Here is an 18,816-nt window from a genome sequence, read left to right on the forward strand (position 1 = left end):
TGCCACCCAGTCCCCTATTTCCTTATCCATCCCTGGCCACCATATATAACTCCTTGCCAGGGCTTTCATTTTTCAGTACCCTCATGTAACAATTCTAGTATGCATTTCCTTAATTTGTCCAATCTGACCACCCAATCCCCCTATAGTATGTACCCCTTAAGTATTGAGAGTTCTGTTTGTCTATTCCGGAACAGTCTGATGGTCTTGTCACTCTCAGTTTCTGACTATCCTTTTCCTACCCAATTTAAAATCTGCGCCAGGTTTTTGTCTCTAGCTGTTTCCCTAGTGATGTCTGCTGCCGTTACGGGTAGGTTTTCTAATGTCTCTATTTGAAGGGTTGATGTGGTTGGTGATGGGTCATCTTCTCTTTCAGGTAGAGGGCAACGGCTAAGCACGTCAGCATGATTTATGTCCTTTCCAGGTTGGTAGGTCAATTTGTAGTTATAGGCAGCCAGGAATTCCGACCACCGCATCATTCGTGGTGACAGTGTATTAGGTGTAGCTTTGTTTCCTGCAATGATGCCCAGGAGTGGCTTGTGGTCTGCGACTAGTGTGAAAGTTCTCCCATAGATATATTCGTGGAAACGTTTTATTCCAGTGACAGCAGCCAATGCCTCTTTGTCTAGTTGACTGTAGTTCTGCTCCGGCTTTGACAGAGTCTTTGAATAGAATGCTGTGAGTGCTTCTTTCCTATCTGGTAATACATGGCTGAGTATAGCACCGACGCCGAAAGGTGATGCATCGTAGGTTAGTGTTATTGGAAGTGTCTCTCTGTATTGTATTAGTACGTGGTCTGATGTGATCAAGTTTTTTATCTCCTGGAATGCCGTTTCTTCTCGTCGCCCCCAGGACCAGGTTGCTTTCTTGTCAAGCAACCTGTGTAGTGGTTCCAAAATGGTTGCTTTCTGTGGTAGGAATATATTATAAAAATTAACGAGTCCTAAGAAAACTTGCAGATCAGTTTCATTTGTGGGTCTGGGGGCTTCCTTGATTGCTCTAACTTTATTTTCAGTGGGGTGGATTCCTTCGCTGTCTATAAGGTATCCTAGGAATTCAACTTTGCTGGCAGCTAATTGCCACTTCTTTTTTTACTTTTAGTCCTGCCTCCTTGAATTTGCCAAGGACTTTCCTTAGGCAGTCACACAGTTGTTCTTTTTCCCTGGCTGATACCAGGGCATCATCAAAGTATGGTACTACCCCTTTTATCCCTTGCAATAGGCATTTCATTAAGCTCTGGAACATCCCTGGGGCGACTCCAAATTGTAGTCTGTTGCATTTGAATGCCCCCCTGTGCATCATGATTGTCTGGGCTTCCATTGTTTCGAGGTCAACAGGCAACTGTTGGTACGCCTGTGCGAGGTCTAGTTTCGTGAAGATTCCCCCCCCACCACAAGGGAATGTAATAGATGCTGTACCACTGGAACTGGGTATGCACTTTGTTGGAGGGCGTGGTTAAGAGTTGCTTTGTAATCCCTGCAGATGCGCACCGACCCATCAGGTTTAATTGGTGTAACAATTGGGGTTTCCCACTTAGCGTGGTCAATTGGTTCTAAAACCCCTTGTGCAATGAGTTTATCCAATTGCTCATTGATTTTTGGTTTTAGTGCGAAAGGAACCCGCCTCGCCTTTAGTTTTATAGGGGCTATGTTTGGGTTTAGACTAAAGGAAATTGGGGACCTTCCAGTACTTGCCCAGTTTTCCGTTGAACACATCCCAGAACTCTTCCATCAGGACATCTTCCCACTCTGTTTCGGTGATGCTGTTTATCCCTATGACTTCAATTCCTAATGGTGCAAACCATTCGAGTCCCAATAGGCTAGGTTGATTCAAGTTGACTATGGTTAGTGAAAGGACTCTGGTCCATTCATTTTTTGAATGCTACCTTGAATTGTCCAGTACCTACAACGGGGATTTTGTTCCCCGGTAGTCTTTCAGCGTTAGTGTTTGTCTTTTGAGTCTTCCCCGGCTTATGTCTGCTATCAGTCTTTTTATGGTGTCCCACGATACCATTGATAAGTATGAGCCTGAGTCCACTTCCATCCGGCATGGCTGGCCTTCTGTGGTGACCTGGACATATACTTTCCTGGTGTTTGTTGTGTTGGAGTGTCCGATGGTCACCGTCTGGTGTGTTTTCTCCCTTCCGTTGCTTGTTTCTTTCCCTCGCCTGTTTCTGTTGTCTTAGGTCCAGCGGCTCCCTGTTTGTCTCTCTCTCTCTCTGGGAGGGGGGGTGTTCCATCTTTGTCTAGGGATGTAGTTTTTTCTTGCTTGGCATGCCCCAACAATATGTCCTCACCATTCACAATGTTTGCAGATTGCATCTAGGAAATGGCAGTCGGAACATGGATGGCTCCCCTTGCAACCAGCACAACAAAATTCCTTCCTTTTTCCGTTCCGGTCCCTTCTGCCCTGTTCTGACCGGAGTTGATTTACCCCTTCTTCTTCCTCGTCTTCCGATGGGGACTCAATGTCCTCGTGGTGGGTTGTGGTGGTGTTTTGGGGGGTTTCTGGTGCTGCTTTGTTCATCTTCTGCATGGCGGCCACCGATTTCTGTTTTGCTTCTGCTGCGGTAGCTTCTTCTATTGCTTCTTGGAGTGTGATTTTGGGTTTTGTTAATAATCAACCTTAGAGTATAAGATCTCTCAGTCCCAGGACCACTTGGCCTCTCATGGCTTCATCCATGTTTAGGAATTTGCACACTCCGGCGATGTCCCTCAGTGTTGCAACAAAATCGCTGATGCTCTCACCTTTTTGGTTGCACCGATAAAATTCAAGTCTTTTGATTAGGCAGGAAACAGTTGGTGTGTAGTGAGCCCTTAGTATTCTTTCCAGGTCCAGCCAGGCCATTGTTTTCACGTCAGTTGGTGCTGCTAACGCTTTGGCCATCTTAAATACCGCGGGATTGCAATGAGTGAGGAAAACGCTTCTCTTCCTGTGTTTGGATACATTATGGAGGTCGCTCCCTTCAAGGATCGAACGGTGCGGGTGGCGTGTTGTTTCCGGCCATTTCGCCTTGATGTGTTGCCGGTGTTTGTCAGTCGCCATGTGCTCGCTGGTTCCCTTTGTCTCAGAATCCCACCTTCGTCGCCAGTGTTATGTCGCAGGAAAGAGACTCAGGACACCAGCATGATTGTCAATTGTTTTACTTTCTTCTAGGACTGAGCGCCGAAGAAACTGTGGCAGCCCTTTTTATACTTGGGCTGCTTGTGGCTGTGGTCAGTGACGGCTCTTCAAATTTCTCGCCGCCACAGACCAACCAATTACAGGTAAGTATGCTAATACATAACAGCAAGGGGCTTGTGTTCATCTCCAGCCTCTTTAACCAGCTTCAGAGATCACTGGGTAGAAACGCAAACAAAGCTTCCTACGTTTGGCATGTAACACAGTATGGCTTGATGGTTTGGTAATGCTGCAGCCTGCTTTAGGCTACCTATGCAAGGCCAGACCCATTCTGGTGGTCAGCCCCAGATATCTGATGGATACAGTTGATTTCTAGTAAGAGCTGGGTTTGTTAGAGATCTGGTCTCTTTGCACAATTGCTTCTAAATAGTAAATTTCTTTGGGTGGCTCCTGTGTTTGATTGTAAATTTACATTGATATTGAAAGTAAATCAATCTGTTGGGGATAAATCTGATGTTTATGTGTATGTGTATCTGTGTGTTTTTGGCAAAATGTCCAGGCAACAACCAGGTGCAAGATAAGTGGGTCATTGAGAATCCAAAGACAATAAGCATACCAGTTAATAAGGAGATTTCAGGCTTTATTAAGAACATGTAGCAGGCAAATTAAATACAAGAAAGCTTGAAGTCTAATGTCCAAAGACACTTTTTCAAGAGGCAACTGGACTTTCTTGTTTTTTCTTTGAAGACATTTCGCTTCTCATCCAAGAAGCTCTGACTGAATGTTGGACATGGGAGGATTTATATTCCTTGCAGATAGCTGGTCATTTGCATTCTTTTAGAGAGTATTTGAAGCCACCTGGAGGTTTGTCTGTGTCCTCAGGCTCACCTGGTAATGCAAATGGGTGTGGAGCCCTTTTGGAACTGCTGAAAGGATTCCTGATTTTCTGGAAATTCGTTCATACTCCCACACTGTCAAGTCTAATGGTCTTTCTTCAGCTGCTTGCAATCCCAATTCAAGTGCTGAAAGGGAAATTTCATGGTTTTAAAGTTTGGCACCTAAATTCCATAGTCATGGCAAGACCAGACCATGGCCCATAAGTGTCGGATGGGCATAGAAATCTGAGAACTTTCTTGATAAGGCACACCTTCCCTTCCACATAGGCTGCATTGTTATGATAGTAATGCTGCAATCAAGGGAACACTCCTGATTTGATTGGTTCCTTTTCACTTTCAAAGCTTCCAGGTTTCACACCTGGCTTTTTAATGATAGCTGCATTTTATACATAGAGCTCAGTTGATTCCAAAGAAATGAAAGGATCAACAGTGAACATCCATTTGAAATAGTCCAAAAGAGTGCAGCACATGCTGAAACTGAGCTGACACTGGACAAACCTTCTGTAAAAATCAGATGAAAACACAGCATTTCTCTGAAGAGCAGTACTGCACATGTTCCTGGATTGCAGTCCCTGAGAGAAGGCCCATGAGTTGGGAATTTCTACCCCCCAAATACTGGAGGCTCACAGATTCTCCAGCAGAGAAGGTGCAGTATTCAGAATGCTTCTCATCAAGATGCTTCAGAAATCCTTACCATAGCCATGACAAATAAATCTCTCTTGTTCCTTTCCTAAATATCCTGAACTAAGTGATCATGGCTTGCTTAAGATATGAGTCCACATGGGGGTGATTTCCACACCTTCTGATCCACAACTCTTAGTTATAGAATATATCTCATTTTGTTCATGTCTGTGTAGGGTAAATTCACATGAGACTGTGTAACACTAATATGTATTGTTTAGGAAAAATGCTTCCTTTTCATAACACACAGAAACCGAGGTGTGCATCTAAAATTGTTGTCATTGCTGACTGATTCTAATTTCTAAACTAATGCTTAAATGCATTTCAGCTAGATCCTTGATGATAGCTGAGTTTGTCTAGCTGCCCAGGCTCATCTGAACTATTTTTTCTCTCTAAAATATCAATATCAAGAGCAGAGTGAAATTAGCCCCCTTAGGGTTTTTCATTTGAATAATAAAACCTGTTTAAAATTAAAACTAATTAAAATAGCTACTATTTTGTTCTTATCCATGTTCTTACATTATAATTAATGTAGTTTTGCTACAGGAATCAATACTGGAATGATTTACTGGGTACTTTTGAAATTCTCAGTAAAAGTGATGAATCAGTAAATCTATGCAGACTCTACCTCTATTATATTCTAATGGGATTTGATTAGCTCCTTCAGCATTAAGTTATTTATATTTAAGAGTTTGATTAGTACAAATTAATATTTGTCATTTTCAGTATTTAGCATTACGTAATCTATTATCACCAAGGAATCTTCAGAGCTTAAAAACATTTTTTTCTTTTTTCTCTTACATACTAAAACAGGCACAAGCCAATTCAAAACTATTTCCAGAAGTTTCTGCTGTGTACAGAATGATGGATGAGACTGAATTTGTGAAAATTAAAGATCAAAGTGGAAGCCAAGACCTGGCATAATTGAAAAGGACAGTAGTAAGTAGAAGATAAAAACCCGGTTGGGCCATGAAGATTTCCTGTGAAGAGATTAATGATGTCTAATATCTATTTGGGACCCAGTGCTCTCTTCTCTTCTTTTGCAATTGTTTTAATCAAAAACTAAGCCTCTGGAAGTGAAAGTCTTTGAAGAAACAAGGCTTCCTGCAATCAGAAAAATACGCTAGCCTGGCTTGGAGAGCCAGAATGTTTGGAACAGGTTGAAAAGAATCATTTTCTTTTCCCTAACCTTGTTCCAGGCAATAAAATTCAACCCAAAACATTATGTTAAGTATGTCCAGGGGAAGGAGCTTAGGAAAATTTAATATGAAATTCTGGAAGAGAAAGTCATTTTCTCACCTGTTTAGCTTTTCTTCATACTTTTCGTAGAGCTCCTCTTTTTCTTTGGTCAGCTGGAGATTTTTATTTATGAGCTCCTAAATCTTTTAAGTCAAGCTCCTCTTTTTCTGTCAAGAGTTGAAATTTCCATTGTCTTTCTGTGAATTATGAAGACCGGAGAGAAATTAGCTCCCTTTTTGGAGGGGGGGAACTTCTTGAATTATCAACATTTTTCTTCAATTAAAACATATTAAAAATACTTCTCACAAATGCCTAGCTGTCAACAAATCCCAATAAATTACTTTCCCAGAGATTAAGGCAATTAAAAGTCAGGAATATATTTCTATATCAGCTCACTCACTTCCCATTATGACCCCACCACTGGGCTTCTTCACCTTTTATTATGACATGAAATATTTCTAAGTAATGCCCGCTCAAAAATTCCTTAGATGCTAGATTGCTTACCTGATGGGAACATATCTTATAACTTAAATCATGCCTGCTGGTTCCTCATGGCCCACGGGCATCCTAATGTTTTCTGGATGCCTGGAAACCTGGCAGTTCTGTGAAGAATGAAAAACATAAAATGAATTGTGAATTAGATGCTTGCTTTATATTCTTCATTCTTTAAGAAAATTTCATGGTTATGAAAAGAATTACATGAATTTGTTTTCCATAAAGTAAATACTCTGTGATATCATTGTATAGAAGATATTAAACTTCCTGTTTAGAAATAGAGGCAGGGTTGTAGACAAGCATATTTGTGCATATTAAAAACTATGCATGTCAAGATCTGAACACAAATGTGCAACTCCCAATTTAATGCTATAGATGTAGATAGACGCAATAAAGATTATTCACGTTGGAGTAGAAAAAGACCTAGTTTTAGTTAATTTGTTTAGGAAATTTAAAACAGTGGTTCACACAAAATATGAACCATCTCAATTTTATTTACTATTTCACTTAAAGTGGCGGAAGAATTGACTATATTCAAGATGCATAGTGAGAAACACATTCAGAGAAAAATTAATATACATTCTATTCAAACGGACACATGTTTTGGTCTAGAATAGATATGACGTGGACATCAATAGAGTTAACACTTAACATACAAGAAATAAATATCAAAACTTGGGCAGATCATAATCTGATAAAAGTTATATGGAGAGGACAAAAAAGAAGTTGAGATGGACAATGAATGAATCAATATTGAAGGAAAAAGAATTTATTTAATTCATTCAAAGAGAATTGGACTTTAAAAAAGAAAAAGAGAACAGGAAAGAAGAAATCTCATTGCAAACTATAGAACATAGCAAAGGCATATATTAGAGGATTAACTATAACATCCAAGGGAAAGAGGAATAAAAGAAAAGGCAAGCTCAAAAGAAATTAGAAGAGGAATACAAAAGGTTAAAGCTGGAATTACAGAAAAACCCTGCAAAAAAAGAACATAAAAAATCAAATGGACCTAAAAAAAGAATTACTTGAATTTATTAATAGATAAAGAAGAATGAGCACAAAAAATTAAAAGATCTAAACATTTTTTTTTGAAAATGCATATAAGCCAGGAACATGGCTGGCATACAGAGGGAAAAAAGAGAAAGAAAAGAAATTGATTCACCAGCTAACAGATGAGGGACTTTTTATTATCAAAATGATGACAAAAAGAAAATAATAGAATAGAATAGAATTCTTTATTGGCCAAGTGTGATTGGATACACAAGGAATAAATACATTAGTCAAGAATAATAAGGTACTAATGGTATGAAATGATATCTAAAACATTTGTGCACCACATAAAGGCATGATTTATGCCATGACTTACATATAACTCTGCTCCCTCGCTCTCTTCAGATCTACTTCCAGTCGTTCGGTTTTTGTGTGAACAATCTAGAGAAACCAAAATACATCACAGGTCAGGAATACATTTCCATATCAGCCCACTGATTACTCCCACCCCCATTACCCCATCACTTGCCATTGGGCTTCTTCACCTCTTATTACGACGTGAACTATTCCTCAGTCAGGCACATTCAAAAGGTTCCTCACATGCTAGATTGCTTATCTGATGGGAACGCATCTTTAAAGTTAAATCTTGGCCCAGGTGCATCCTAATACTTTCTCGGCTCCTGGAAACCTGGCAGTTCTGTGAAGAATGAAAAACATAAAATGAATTTTAGAGGTTTGCTTGTTAGTTTTCTTCCTTAAGAAAAGTTTTTCTGGGAGGTATTGTAACTGTACATTTATTTACAGTTTCTCTACATTTTTTTCATAAACATATTCTAAGGTGACCTACAAGGATACATTATATGCCTCGGCGCGTCTCCTTTCTTCTGTGGTAGATGTCAAAAGGGGAAGTCTGGATCTTTCTTCCTGCAATGTTTTAAATATATATATATATATATATTTTAAATTTTTAATTTAAAAAAAATGACAGTAATTAAAGACACCATTTTTTCTAAGAACAGCTCTGTGTGACTTGGGTTGATGTTAAACATAGTTTCATCTTCAAATCTGAGGTGCCAACCGTATCTTCTAGCATCTAAACTTTGCACCCTTCCCTGGAAATTCACAATAGTGAACAAAATAAGATTTTGATATTTGTTCAGGACTCAAGAAGTTAAAGGCATGATTTATGCCATGACTTACATATAACTCTACTCCCTCGCTCTCTTCAGATCTACTTCCAATCTTTCGTTTTTTTTGTGAACAATCTAGAGAAACCAAAATACATCACAGGTCAGGAATACATTTCCATATCAGCCCACTGTTTACTCCCACCCCCATTACCCCATCACTTGCCATTGGGCTTCTTCACCTCTTATTACGACGTGAACTATTCCTCAGTCAGGCACATTCAAAAGGTTCCTCACATGCTAGATTGCTTATCTGATGGGAACGCATCTTTAAAGTTAAATCTTGGCCCAGGTGCATCCTAATACTTTCTCGGCTCCTGGAAACCTGGCAGTTCTGTGAAGAATGAAAAACATAAAATGAATTTTAGAGGTTTGCTTGTTAGTTTTCTTCCTTAAGAAAAGTTTTTCTGGGAGGTATTGTAACTGTACATTTATTTACAGTTTCTCTACATTTTTTTCATAAACATATTCTAAGGTGACCTACAAGGATACATTATATGCCTCGGCGCGTCTCCTTTCTTCTGTGGTAGATGTCAAAAGGGGAAGTCTGGATCTTTCTTCCTGCAATGTTTTAAAAATATATATAAATATATTTTAAATTTTTAATTTAAAAAAATGACAGTAATTAAAGACACCATTTTTTCTAAGAACAGCTCTGTGTGACTTGGGTTGATGTTAAACATAGTTTCATCTTCAAATCTGAGGTGCCAACCGTATCTTCTAGCATCTAAACTTTGCACCCTTCCCTGGAAATTCACAATAGTGAACAAAATAAGATTTTGATATTTGTTCAGGACTCAAGAAGTTAAAGGCATGATTTATGCCATGACTTACATATAACTCTACTCCCTCGCTCTCTTCAGATCTACTTCCAATCTTTCGGTTTTTGTGTGAACAATCTAGAGAAACCAAAATACATCACAGGTCAGGAATACATTTCCATATCAGCCCACTGATTACTCCCACCCCCATTACCCCATCACTTGCCATTGGGCTTCTTCACCTCTTATTACGACGTGAACTATTCCTCGGTCAGGCACATTCAAAAGGTTCCTCACATGCTAGATTGCTTATCTGATGGGAACACGTCTTTAAACTTAAATCTTGGCCCAGATGCATGCTTATATTTTCTGGATGCCTGGAAACCTGGCAGTTCCGTGAAGAATGAAAAACAAAATGATTTTTGAATGTCAGCATCTCGGTCCTGATTTGAAGCTCTTCTTTCTCTAATGTCGTACCTACGTTCCTAATTGTTTTTGCATTTCATATACCTCTTGCTCTTATACATACATATACATATTTACGTATACATACATATGAAAGAATGGAATATTTCTTTTATCCAGTGTATCTGGCCTAAGGGCTCAAATACATAAATTTGAATTTGAAAGAAATGTCAACATTGCTATTTCAATATTTCTCACCTATAAAGTTCTTCTTTAAGGTCATTATTTTCTCATAGGAGGTCCACTTTTTCTCCAGCGTATTTTTGAACCTTGCAACTGAGACTCTCATTCTCTCGTCTGAGTTTGTTCAGCTGCCTAGACTCATCGGAGCTACTTTTCCCTGTAAAATATCAAGAGCAGAGCAAAATTAGCCCCCTTAGGTTTTTTTTATTTGAATCATAAAACTTGTTTAAAATTAACATTTTAATTGAAATAGCTGAGAAAGGAAGAAAAAGTCAGAGTTGCTATCTAAAATTTTCTCACCTGATCAGCTTTTTTTCATACTGTTTGCAGAGTTCCTCTTTTTCTTTGGCCAGTTGGAATTGTTTTTTAATTCCAGCTCCTCTTTTTCTGTTAGCAGTTTTGACATTTCCATTGTCTTTCTGCAAACTATGAAGGTCAGAGAGAAATTAGGTCCCTTAGTAAAAAAAAATAGCTTTTTTACTTGAATTATCACTCTTTTTCTTCAATTAAAACATATTAAAAATACCTTCATGAGTGCATGCGTGTGTGTGTGTGTGTGTGTAGTTTGAAGGAGATTGGAGGTTAAAAGATCTCTCCTATACATTTCTTCCCATTCACTTTCATGAGATTAACTCCTAGATTTGTATTTGTAAACATATAATGAGCCATAATTCATTAATTTCTTTGTAAAGTAAGGAGATTTTCAGGTTTTTCCACGCTTTCTAAGATAAGAAAAACTTAATATGAAATTCTGGAACAGAACTCCATGAAGTTCATGATGGCTATCTAAAAATTTCTCACCTCCAGTCTTTCTTCGTACTCTCTGCAGAGTGCCTCTTTCTCGTCACTTAGTTGACTATTCTCGAATGTCAGCATCTTGGTCTGGATTAGAAGCTCTTCTTTCTGATATCAGTTTTGACATCACTGCTGTCTTTTTGTAAATTTGGAGGACCAGAGAGATATTAGCCCTCTTAACTTTTCACTTGAATTACTAAGCATACCTACATTCCTAATTATTTTTGCATTGCATTATACCTATTGCTCTAATTCACTTATATTTCTTTTATCCAGCGTATCTGGCCTCAGGGCTCTAATAAATAAATTTGAATTTGAAAAAAAATGTCAAGATTGCTATTTAAATATTTCTGTCCTATAAAGTTCTTCTTTAAGGTCGTTATTTTCTTGCAGGAGCTCCGCTTTTTCTACGGTGTAATTTTGAAACTTGCACCTGAGATTCTCATTCTCTCGTCTGAGTTTGTCCAGCTGCCCAGACTCATCTGAGCTATTTTTCCTGTGAAATATCAAGAGTAGAGTGAAATTAGCCCTCTTAGGTTTTTTTATTTGAATCATAAAACTTTTTTAAAATTAAAACTAATTGAAATAGCTGAGAAAGGAAGAGAAAGTCAGGATTGCTATCTAAAATTTTCTCACCTGCTCAGCTTTTCTTCATATTCTTTGCAGAGTTCCTCTTTTTCTTTGGCCAGTTGAAGATTTGTATTTATGAGCTTGTGAATTTTCAATTCTAGCTCCTCTTTTTCAGTCAGCAGTTTTGACATTTGCATTGTCTTTCTGCAAATTATGAAGACAGGAGAGAAATTAGCTCCCTTAGTTTAAAAAATTAGCTTTTTTACTTGAATTATCAATCTTTTTCTTCAATTAAAACACATCAGAATACCTTCATGTGTGTGTATATGTGTGTGTGCGCGCGTGTATGTAAAACACACAGGAAATAATGCTTTAAATGTTAAATATTCATGACTAATAAATATTCATGTATTACATATTCATGTGAGTGGGTCTGACGTCAGACTCCACTCATTGGAGAGCCACTGGCGGGAGAAATAAAGTCCTGTTAGTGGGTGAAATGTTGGACAGTGCCGAGGCTAAAAGCTGGCGCTGGCTGCTGCTCTGCTGCTTTTTGTTTTGGGATCTTCACAACAAAGGTTTTAAAGGAGCTGGTGTGTCCTGCCTCTCCCTCCTGCCTACAAATACAACACTGGCAACTAAGATGGGATATTGAGGAAAGAACAAAGGACAACCTCGTGGCATCCGCAACCATCTTAGCAGACCCCTTGAGGAATACTGCACCAGCTAAACCAGGGTGGCCTACCACCTGACATCTATACCATATGACCTAGCAAAAGAAAAGTAGTCATATGGGCCGCTTTAAGATGCACATGGAAGTAAACTGTCTGGCAGCACCGGATGCCAAGAAAAAAGCACTTTCCTTGACCTACTGCAACTCGGAGCTATAGAAATTAGCGGAAGCCCGCGTCACTAATGAATTGGAACCTGTCTCTTGAGATGATATACAAAGGGCTTTAAAGGAACACTTTGCATTAAACCAAGAGAGAAAGTGAACGTTTCTATATGAAGCTTATTGTATAATGATTTGTTACATCCAGATAAACATCTATGGTAACCTGTTCCCCTCCCCCCATACACACAAAACTTGGTTAAGATTAAATTGTTATTCAAAAACTTCTGACTGTGAGCACAACTTTGAATCTCTCCGCATGCACACAAGCATACATTTTCACATATCTTCTTCTTAAAAATAAAGATACAATCAGAAAGGAAAGAGATTCAAATCATTTTGGAACCTAGGATATCAGTATCAGTTGCCTAATGATTGCTGAAAAAGTAGTGATATTTTGACCATAACATACATAAAGTTGATTTTTTACCTTCAGCAAGAATTTTCCTTATTGCAGCAAACACCCACCTTTTATTTGTTTATTAACAGACTCAAAATATTTGTTTATTGTGGCCTTTTAATTGTTTTACTTGGTTTGATTTTTACTGTTTTTAGCTGTTTTATATATGTAGATATATATGTGTGTGAGAAATTATCACATAATCTAAACATGTTCATTATTCATATGTTCATTATTAACATGAGTGAAGATGGAAATTGGTCTTATTGCCCAAGAGGGAAGTGGCAGATAGTCTGTTGCTTCACTCAGATGAAAGAAAAAGGCGTGTGTAAATTTCACTGTAAGGCTTGTTTCTGATACACAGAAGTTGGTAGAATCCTTTCCTAAAAAAAATTGATTTTGAATCAGTTTTTGATATTCCTTCAAGCTACAGAGGATTGAAAAGTAATTCCTAAATGTTTAAATGCCTTAATGTGTTTGGTGGTACTTTTACTGTCCATTAATGAGTATGGCTAGCAAGCCTTTTAGTAAAAGCTGTTATTTTTATTTTTTTAAATAGCTGATTGAAGGTTTCCTTTCAATAAAATATGCAGCAGCCTGAGAATTTGATCTATTATTCATTTTCTTCATCCTGGAGGAGCTCAGAATCATTTACAACAGAAAAATGAAAATAAATTAGGTTTTTTGCACTCAATAATGCATACAAAAAATGATGCAAAATTCATTTTAAAAGAAGCAAAGTAATAAGTAAACTAAAAGTTATGCTTATCTGCAATTGTCTTGGTAAATATGCCTATTTTTACTTATTTTTTAAAAAAATGTGAGCGAGGACAAGGCAGCCAACATATCTTCAGAAGAGTTCTATAATTGGAAAATGTTCTACTGCTGCCAATTGCAGTAAAAGTTGAACCATCTGTGAGATTATGAACAGTTTATTTTACTTTACATTCATAAATCCTAAATCGTTTAAGGGGGAATTGATTATCAATGCTTCCACTGAACTTGTACTATAGTGTTTTTAGGAATAGTGTTACATAGTCTTGTTTAGCTTCCATTTTAACAGTATAGCAACTACATCCTGCTGTCAGCTCTGCCATCTTCAGCTGCTACCCTTTGCTGGCATCCTGTCATACACCACCTAGGAACACCCCCACCCACCCCCCAGAAGCTCAGGTGCTAGATTGGATGGTCCTATTGCAGTTCCTGGCCATCCTATCCCTAGAGATGCAGAGCTGAATTTAAGAATGTGGAGCAGAGATCTGGTCCCGGATAGTGTACCTAGCAGAAGACTTCTTCCTCAGCCAGGAAGAGGACAAGGAGCTGGAGGTGAGGGGGTTTTGAACAGGCAATAATAGTTTATCAATTGTTATTTTTTTCTGGGTCTAAAAATATAAAGAAAGGAGCTATCTTTTCTGAATCTAAGAATACAAAGAAAAGGTCTCTCTTCCCCTATATTCCTTGGCTTTGCCCAGGTGATTTCTCTTCTCCCAGCTTACACACAGCTGGCAAAATGGCAGCAGTGTGAGAATTCAGTCCTTATTGTGTGCTGCCTTCTAACTCCTTTTTTTCTTTGCTTCCAAGTGAAGAGCCTGCCAAGGAGGCAAATCACCCCATTCCTCCCTATCCAAAAATTCACAGCCTCCAAGCACTGTGTAAGCACATGAATAGCATCAGAGGTGGCATGCAGCAGGTTCTGATCAGTTCTGGAGAACCGGTAGCAGAAATTTAGAGTAGTTTGGAGAACTGGCAAATACCACCTCTGACTGGAGGTTTTACAGTATCCTTCCCCTACCACGCCCACCAAGCCACGCCCAAAGAACTGGTAGTAAAAAATTTTGGAATCCCACCACTGGATAGCATGGTCTGAATGACTAGGGTTTGTTGCTGCTCCTTTTTAATACCAGCAGCAGATGAAATCATTGGGTGAGGTCATTTGGAAGGATGTGGTTTAGTACAGTATTATGTGGTCCTTTGCAAGCTCTTTTCTTTCAGTTTAACCTAAAATGGAAGGAATGGAAGGCTTTTGTTGCTGGTATGCAAATATTAGCTGTCTTTGCTGCAGAATCAGCAAGCCTCCCCAGAATGCCAGTTTTAGAAAAAATACCTTGGGTGGAAGACTTTTCCTGGCATGTCCCATTTCATGTGGGGAGAGCAGAATCTTGCCTCTTGCCTTAGAGAGGGGATGGCATTGGGCTCATGCCATGCCCCTCTCCAGCCTCTTTGCTCAGCTGGGTAGAAAAGCAAAGCTTTCCACCCTTGGCACATGCCACCATCTGTTTTGATGGCTTGGTAGTGCTGCAGCCTGCTTTGTTTAGGGAAAAAAAATGTCTCCGCTTTATAACACATAGAAACAGAGGTGTGCATCTAAAAAAAATGTCAGTGCTGACTGATCTACTTTCTAAACTAATGCTTAAATGCACACCTTCAACCATTCTTGGTGGTTGCTTTTCTGACATCTCACTTGATAGGCCATCACTGAGGACTATTTAACTTCGATGATTACGTTCCGGCACTTAGTCACCCAGCTCTCACTGGCATAATTCAGAAGAACCTGCTGTCTAGGTTAGTATAGGTGACAGCCTGTGTGTCATGTGCAGTCTTGGTCTATCCTTTGTTTATCCTCTGTCTACAATTGCCTATTCATTTTTGGCATTTTGGCATAAATCATATTAGTTGTTTGACCCTTCTTTCCTTTTCTTCCTGCATACCTATCTTTTTTCTTAATTTTTCCTTCCACCCTTTTTCCCCCCTCACTCCCACCTAACTTAAAATAGCATCTAGATAATTACAACTGTTGATGACAAGTGTTCATTGATTATGAAGCTCATGTTGTATAGTCTATCAGGAAAACAGTATGTCACTCGGTCCAAAAAGGCCCAAGAAGTTCTGGAAAACCGCAACAGAAAATATTTGCTGATATGCTTCCACTTGGTTTATTTGGTCAGCTTGAGGCTACTTAACACTAGAAGCAGCAGAAATGAGAGACAAATCTACACCAAGGCAGTCATCGGAAAATTGTATCCACCTCTGATTTAGGCTAAGAATTCAAATTAATTCCATATTTGACAGTTATTGAAAAATGAAAGAACATTTTCAACTTTCCATATGAGAAACAGGGTGGAAAATTCGATGTCCTCATTTCTGTTTTTGCTGGGTGAGATCCGAAGGGAGAGAATCTCTATCTCTAGGTTGAAATGTGGAGTCCTTGGTGCTCTCTAAGCTGGTTCCTTGCTTGCTGATGTTACATTACCCAACATCTTTGATCTTTAACATAATCAGTGCCAGTGCATGAGATTTGCTCCCTATTTATATACAGTACAGTACAATTAGTCTTTGACTGTTTTTTTAGGGACCGTTTGAAGTTACGGCACTGGAAAAAGTGCCAACTGGTAGTTTCAGTTACAAAACTGAAGTTCAAAAATCAGTTCAAAAATCTTAGCAACGGATTCTCTGCCCAGTTGCTGGGTGGGTGTGGCCACAGTGGACGTGGCCTAGTCAGCCTCCTGCACCACTGGGGGGGGGAGGGGGGCATTTTTGCCATCACAGGGCTCAGGTGGCTTTCCTTGAACCTCCGGGAGGACAAAAACAGCCTCCCCGGGTTCTGGAGGCTCCCTGGAAGCTGGAAATGTGCCAGTTTCTGGCCTTCCCACACTTTTGGGAGGCCTGTTTTTTATATTAAAATTTATCTGGCAAGGGAAAAAAGTATAAGATTGAAACTGCTACAGGACACTAAACTTAAAGGGGGCTTTGGGTTGCCAGATTGGAAGCTATATTACCAGGCCTCTGCACTTGCCTGGGTGAAAGACTGGGTAAATTTGAAGCATAAAAGATTATTAACTTTGGAGAGACATGAACTCCAACTGGGCTGGCATGTTTTTCTATGATATGAGAAAAATAAAATACATGGATACTATACTTTCAAAGATACCTTGTTAGAAATGCACTACTGTTAGTATGGGGGGAAATTAAAGAAAGACATTATATGAAAATACCAGTTTGGCTCTCCACGATGGAGGCACTGATACATCTAAATATAATAAATATGGAAAAAATTGTAAGGTATAAGGACATTTTGAATGGTGAAGGGGAACTTAAATCCAAACAAGAACTGACTAATCAAGGGATTGATTTAGCATGGTGGTCACTAGATCAGATATTACTAGAGACAGATGAAAAAGTAATTAAAAATATACATATAGCTTCTTACTGAGAATTAAAATGGAAAAACAGCAAGTGAAAGAAGCAATAAGATGGGTTAAAAACTTTGGTTATTCAATAGAATTCAATAAAGGGCAGAAATTGTGGGATAGAAATTGCAAGCTAACAATGTCAACGACTTACATTATAAGGAAAACTTATACAAAACGTTTTATAGATGGCATTTACCACCAGAGAGGTTGGCAAAGATGTCTGAATATCTGTCAGCTAAATGCTGGAAGTATAATCATATACCAGATAACGTATTATCATATGTGGTGGACATGTCCAAAGGCAAAAAAAATATTGGACTAAAATACATACTTGGTTAGAAAAATGATAAAGCAATATACAGATTTGAAACCAGAAATATTCTTGCTGTGTATACTACCAGAACAGTATAATAAAGGGAATGCATATTTAATTTTGCATCTAGTAACGGCAGCAAGAATAGCGTTTGTACAACAATGGAAAAATGACAAGGTCCCGACAGATGAAAGTGCAATAAAAAATGATTAGAATGTGCTGAGATGGATAGATACTTAAGATAAAAGGAAGAAACAGAATACTTTTTAACATGGGATTTATTCTACCAATGATTAACAGAAACAGAGGTTAGAAACTAAACAGAATCTAAAAAGATAATAAAAATTTGTACTGGAAATTTTGCAAGATGGATAAACTAATGGTTTTATTATGTTGCGATATGTTTAAGATTAATATGATTTTGGTTATTGTTGTATCTTTACTTAAAATTAATTGTACCCAGACCAGATGCTGTTCAGATAGACATGGAATTTTTTGTTTTTTAAAAGGAAAACGTATCAATAAAACATATATTCAAAATAACCAAACTGATTAAACATGTAGTCCATATTTATGACTATATTAGGTTTTTGTTAAAAAATTAAAAACTCTTTGAATTGACCAAAGTTCTCATGAAGTGACTCAAACCTATACACTCCACAATCAAGGTACAGTGTTAATATCTGCAAATATGGTTTTATTATTTATTAAATTTGCCCAACTCTACAAAAAAGTGGCTTCATAAAGGTTAAAGCAAGCCATATTTTGTGTGAATATTTGCTATTTATAGCTGTAGTTGTAGAAAGTCCCAATGTTGCTACCAGTTTGCTTAACAGGAAAAAAATGATCCAGTTTTGACTGTACAGTACATGCCATGAGGATTGCTGGACTGCTGTAAGACTGTGCTAGATCTCTGTTGGACCTTACTCCATGTTTTCCTCTCTGCTTTGCATAAAACCCCACTAGCTGAGTGAATATATACCTGTAACAATGGGAAAGTTGAAGATATATCACGTCATATTGTGCTGCATTTTACAGGGACATCAATGTACATACTCCCTCTAATAGGGGAAATCAAATAATTATTTTGCAAACCACCTTCTTCAGTATTTGAATCCATGCACCACTTGTGCAGTAGCAAAATTTTGTGCTGCTGCTGCAATGATAAAAAGGAAAAACGAGTGAAAGCACTAACGGTCCTTACTCTTATCAATACTTTCCTTAGTTATTTTTTGGTAATTTTTAGAGAACACATATTTTAATGTATAGTTTCATTATAAGGTAGTCCTTAATTTATGACAATGGAGCCCAAAATTTATCTTGCTGAGTGAGACATTTGCTAAGTGATTTGCCCTATTTCATGCCTTTTCTTTCCACATTTGTTAAGTGAATCACTGCAGTAGTTAAATTTGTAGCACGGTTGCTAAGTGAATCTGGCTTCCCCATTGACTTTCTTGTGAGGTCGCAATGGGTGATCATGTGACCACAGGACACTGCAACTGTCATAAATATGGTCAGTTGACAAGCATCCAAAATTTGATCACATGACCATGGGGATGCTGCAATGGTCATTAAGTGTGAAAAAGAATGCCCCTTTTTTCAATGCCACTGTAACTTTGAACAGTAAGTAAATGAACTG

At 38.3% G+C, this 18,816-nt stretch overlaps 2 long non-coding RNA genes across 2 annotated transcripts; both read right to left on the reverse strand.

The window, feature by feature from the left end:
* Positions 1-3,740: 3,740 nt before the first annotated feature.
* Positions 3,741-9,503, reverse strand: LOC148126226 (uncharacterized). The gene is made up of 10 exons (XR_015743006.1): positions 9,443-9,503; positions 9,038-9,169; positions 8,791-8,942; positions 8,622-8,686; positions 8,214-8,345; positions 7,980-8,118; positions 7,798-7,862; positions 6,438-6,535; positions 5,994-6,130; positions 3,741-4,139 (listed from the first exon to the last, which is right to left on the reverse strand). It is a non-coding gene; the product is annotated as an uncharacterized LOC148126226 (long non-coding RNA).
* Positions 9,504-9,601: 98 nt separating this feature from the next.
* Positions 9,602-10,385, reverse strand: LOC148126227 (uncharacterized). The gene is made up of 3 exons (XR_015743007.1): positions 10,318-10,385; positions 10,033-10,174; positions 9,602-9,754 (listed from the first exon to the last, which is right to left on the reverse strand). It is a non-coding gene; the product is annotated as an uncharacterized LOC148126227 (long non-coding RNA).
* Positions 10,386-18,816: the final 8,431 nt, after the last annotated feature.

Source organism: Pseudonaja textilis, chromosome 3 (assembly GCF_049901715.1).
Source record: "Pseudonaja textilis isolate UNSWEBS1 chromosome 3, rPseTex1.2, whole genome shotgun sequence".
NCBI classification, from domain to species: domain Eukaryota; kingdom Metazoa; phylum Chordata; class Lepidosauria; order Squamata; family Elapidae; genus Pseudonaja; species Pseudonaja textilis.